At 32.8% G+C, this 5,515-nt stretch overlaps 1 pseudogene; it reads left to right on the top strand.

The window, feature by feature from the left end:
- The first annotated feature begins 4,856 nt into the window (after window positions 1-4,856).
- The window catches only part of LOC140919832 (lysine histidine transporter-like 8), a 4,827-nt pseudogene continuing 4,168 nt past the window's right edge, over window positions 4,857-5,515 (top strand).

Raw genomic sequence — 5,515 nt, 5'->3', positions numbered from 1 at the left:
CTAACTCCCATATGCGCTCGATAACCCCAAAATATGATAGATTTGCATATATTGGGTTTTTGTCTTTTGCACTTGAGACATGCATCGCTTCAGCTACGAGAGTGACTCCACTATTTTGCATAGTGGTCTGATCATCTTGTTCTTTGGTATAAAATGTGTAGCCGTTAATAACATAACCAGTGTAAGAAAAGACATGTAAGCTCGGACCATTTGCTAGCCACCTCAATCTATTTGAAATTGATCCGGGGTCTATATCAAATTTTGACATTATGTGATTTTTTAACCATGTTACAAAACTTCGATTGTGCTCTCGAGTTATCCAATTTTGATTCCTATTCATGTTCAAACGAGATAACTGATCAATGTGTATTGTAACATACGGTTGAACCTCATCATCATTGTGCAGAACATACAATTGTGCCTGCTCCCATTCTGTCCTTGATATAGTCAGTAGTCTCCTTCCAGTTATCCCTTCTCCTGATAGTCTTCCCGAATGACGAGACATGGGAAGCCCTATGGATTCAACATTGGACAGATATTCAGTACAAAATTCAGCAGCCTCTTCAACAATGTATCGTTCAGCAATACAACCTTCTGGTCGACTTCTACTTTTTACGTACCCTTTTAATATTTTCATATATCGTTCTATCGGATACATCCATCTCATATAAGCTGGCCCACAAAGTTGTGTCTCCTTAACCAGATGAACAGTAAGGTGAACCATTATATCAAAAAACGATGGTGGGAAATACATTTCAAGCTCACACAAAGTAACAACAATTTCCCTCTGCAATGTCGGTAATTTCTGAGGGTCGATCACTTTACTACAAATTTCCCTGAAGAAGAAACATAATCTAGTTAAGGCTAGTCGAACTTTTTCAGGTAAAATGGAACGTATACCTATTGGTAGCAAATGCTCCATTATAATATGACAATCATGGGTCTTCAAACCTTTTAACTTGAGGTCTTTCATACAAACCAAATTTTTAATGTTCGAAGAGTATCCTTCTGGAACTTTAACTTCGTGTAGAAATTTACATAAAACAATTTTTTCCTTTCTAGATAGAGTATGAGCGGCTGGAGGTAGATATGTGCGATTTCCTTTCTTTACTGGAGCCAGTTCATTTCTTATTCCCATATCGACCAAGTCCAATCTTGCATTGACGCCATCTTTAGACTTTCCTGGAACATTGAGTAACGTACCAATAACACTTTCAAATACATTTTTTTCAATATGCATCACATCGAGGAAATGTCTTACATACAATGACTTCCAATATGGCAATTCAAAGAAAATTGACTTTTTCTTCCACCCAGTTTTCACCAGCTCTCCCGCAAAAGGTTTGCCAAATTTATTGGTCAAACCTTGTACTTTTTCAAGTATTTGATATCCAGTCGGTGCTAAAGGAGCTTTACCTTCCTCTGATTTTCCATTGAATGCATTTCTCCACCCACGATACTGATGACTATAAGGTAAAAATCTACGATGTCCAAGAAACACATTCTTCTTACAATGTTTCAACCGCATCCAATTTGTACTCTCTTCACATATAGGACATGCACACTGACCTTTAATGCTATATCCTGATAAATTACCATATGCTGGAAAATCATTAATTATGCCGAACAACATAACCCTTAAATTGAAACATTCTTTCTTATACCCATCATAAACTTCCACACCTGTCTCCCACATACTTTTTAAATTTTCGATTAGAGGAGTCAAGTATACGTCGATATCATTCCCCGGTTGTTTGGGTCCAGAAATTAACAGAGACAACATCATAAACTTACGCTTCATACATAACCATGGAGGTAGGTTATATATTACCAAAATCACAGGCCACGTGCTATGTGAGATGCTTTGAAGACCATGTGGATTCATTCCATCAGTAGAAAGTGCAAGTCTTAGATTTCTTGACTCTATCCCGAATTCAGGATACTCGTGATCAATTTTTGCCCATTGTGGGGAATCTGCAGGGTGTCGAAACATTCCATCTCTAATTCTTTCATCTGCATGCCATGTCAAGTGTTTTGAATCTTCTTCACTGCGATACATGCGCCTAAATCTTGGTATTATAGGAAAATACCACACGACTTTTGCTGGAGTAGATTCTTTCTTCTTATATCGAGAGACATTGCATTTCGGACACGCCTTAAGTAGTTCATATTCGTTTCGAAATAAAATGCAATCGTTAGGACACGCATGAATCCTTTCGTAACTCATTCCAATAGAACACAAAATCCGTTTAGCCTCGTAGGTTCGACTGGGAAGTTCATTATCATCTGGCAACATATCTTTTATGAGTGTTAATAATTCCGTAAAGCTTTTATCAGACCATCCATTACTCGCTTTTAAGTTGTACAACTTTAATATCGCTGACAGTCTTGTGAATTTAGTACAACCATTATATAATTCTTTCTCTGCATCACTCAACAAACTTTCAAACATTTTAGGACAATCTCGAAGATCTTCTTCAACTGCTTTTGCAATCTCATCAACTCGGTCCGGCTCATATGTATCTGTATCGAAATCAGTTGAAGCATATGTAGAACTATTCTCAAAATTAATGTTTCCTTTTTTTTTCTCACCATGTCTTATCCAACATGTGTAGCTTTGATCAATTCCATTACATACTAGATGTCCTTCTAATTCATCTTCTCTAACACGTTTTCCAAAACAACATTTTAAACAAGGACAAACTACTCTATTTGGATCTTTTGCATTCTTCACTGCAAACTCAACAAACTCCTTCACTCCAATTTCATACTCTTTTGACAATCGATTGGCTGAAATCCATTTCCTATCCATATTATACCACCTATATAAATGCAGTAACAAAAATAATAAGCTTTCAAAACATATCAACAAGTTTCAAAAAGAAACCAATATCAACTAACAATTTCAAAACAGAACAGATCATGTGGTATGAGTTTTTGACAATTTTTGACAATTTCAAAACAGAACAGATCATGTGGTATGAGTTTTTGACAATTTTTGACAATTTCAAAACATAACAGATCATGTGTAAAAAATACCTTAGACAACGTAGATGGCCGCACAGTACGTAGAGGATATTAGGGTTCGCAACGTATATAATTATTTGAAAGATGTAGAGGATATGAGGGTTTCCAACGTATATAATTATTTTAAAGATGTATTTTACAGCGCTTGTGAAAAAAGCGCTGTAATAAGTAGTTAAATTCAATGAAAGCGGATGTGTTTTACAGCGCTTGTGAAAAACGCGCTGTAATAGGTAGTTAAATTCAATGAAAGCGCATGTGTTTTACAGCGCTTGTGAAAAAAGCGCTGTAATAAGTAGTTAAATTCAATGAAAGCGGATGTGTTTTACAGCGCTTGTGAAAAAAGCGCTGTAATAAGTAGTTAAATTCAATGAAAGCGGATGTGTTTTACAGCGCTTGTGAAAAAAGCGCTGTAATAAGTAGTTAAATTCAATGAAAGCGGATGTGTTTTACAGCGCTTGTGAAAAACGCGCTGTAATAGGTAGTTAAATTCAATGAAAGCGCATGTGTTTTACAGCGCTTGTGAAAAACGCGCTGTAATAGGTAGTTAAATTCAATGAAAGCGCATGTGTTTTACAGCGCTTGTGAAAAAAGCGCTGTAATAAGTAGTTAAATTCAATGAAAGCGGATGTGTTTTACAGCGCTTGTGAAAAACGCGCTGTAATAGGTAGTTAAATTCAATGAAAGCGCATGTGTTTTACAGCGCTTGTGAAAAAAGCGCTGTAATAGGTAGTTAAATTCAATGAAAGCGCATGTGTTTTACAGCGCTTGTGAAAAAAGCGTTGTAACTGATTCGCGAAAGCGCTTCCTTTTACAGCGCTTTTTTGACAAGCGCTCTAAAAGCCTTATAACGTGATGCGCAAACGTTATATGACCTACTACAGCGCTTGTTTTACAACGCTTTGCATCAAAAGCGCTGTAATAGGTTCCGTTATTTTTAAAATATAATTACAACAGCGCTTGTGTTTAGCAAGCGCTGTAAAATGGGTGCTGTTAAATGTCATTTTTGGCGTAGTGTGTTGTATATAAGAGATTATGAAATCTTGCGGATAATTTTTTAGGATAATGACCATACGCTTATGCTTTATTTTTTTTGGCCATATGTGATAATAATTTTAATATAATTTATAACATAAAATTCAAATTTAAATTAAATAAATAATTTATTTAATTAAAATATTAATTCACTGTTTTAACATTTTTTGAAGGTACTATTTTGATTTTTGATAGTATATCAAATTTTCCATTGATTTTTAGTTCTATACTAAAATTTTAATGATAATGTTCATATAAAAAAAATTGATGATAATATGATTTGATTAAAGTGAATAAAGATAATTTTATTGTTACTGAGATAAATAGAGTTCATTATAACTTTTACGTTTGCCACATTATATATAAGATATTCTTTGGATGGAAAGAATCAAAAGATCATTCATTTTTAATTTTTCTTAATTCTGATGCATCATTAATCAAAAGAGATAGAGATGGTAGTATGTAAATTTGATTTTTATTAGGACATCATCAGAAAGAAGTTTAGCTTTCGATTAAATTTGATTTTATGATATTTTATCATTTTTAAAAATAATTCAAGAAGTATAAACTTTCAAATGTTAATAACCAAATGAAATTTTTTCTGCAGTGTCTTGTGTCTAGACGAACTTTTGTCTATTTTTTTATTGTAATAATGTATATTAATCATAAATAGTAATATATATATATATATAATTGTAAAAATTAAACATCCACATTAATACGAATGACGTTCTTATAGAGTTATAATTATTCTACACTTCTACAAATTGTGAAGAATTAAAAAAAAAATTACCATAATGCCATGTTCGTCATATTCTTTGGGTGAGTACCATTTAAACCCTAGTTCCCCTTTCTAAAATCCTAAATTAGAATTTGAATCCAATTAGAAAAATTGGTTGTGTACGATGCAATTAATCATATTATTTTTGAATCTTATTTCAAATTATCAAATTCATGAAAATCAAAGGATTAAAAAATATTATTTTTGTTATGCTCATATTAATTTCTTAACTTCTTTTGATGGGGATGTTAAAAAAACTTCACCAAAAACTACATTAAGGATGGGAAAGATAATCAATCTACTAGGGGTCAGAGTATACCTAGGCTATTTAGATGCTTTAAGTTGCTTGAATTGTGTCTAAGGTTGAGGAAAATTTCTTAAGCCTTGTTGTGCAATTTTGGTTGGTTAAGGGGATTCATCAGCCCTCTATTTTCATGTGTTGTCGTTGTAAATAAATTTATGCAATAAATTAAGATTAATAATGTTGATAATTTTATAATTAATTATAATCAAAGATAAATATTATTAATAATATAATGACGGTACACAGTGTAAAAATTCTTTAATGTTCACTATATATATTAAACTAGTGTGTAACCCGTGCGTGCGTCGCAAGAAAACAATGTACATTTTAATAAATAAATTGTTATATTAATATATATATATATATATATA

The sequence above is a fragment of the Cicer arietinum genome, chromosome 3 (genome assembly GCF_000331145.2).
Source record: "Cicer arietinum cultivar CDC Frontier isolate Library 1 chromosome 3, Cicar.CDCFrontier_v2.0, whole genome shotgun sequence".
Taxonomy (NCBI): domain Eukaryota; kingdom Viridiplantae; phylum Streptophyta; class Magnoliopsida; order Fabales; family Fabaceae; genus Cicer; species Cicer arietinum.
Note: the sequence above shows the minus strand (reverse complement) of the source record. Positions and strands in the feature narration are given on the sequence as shown.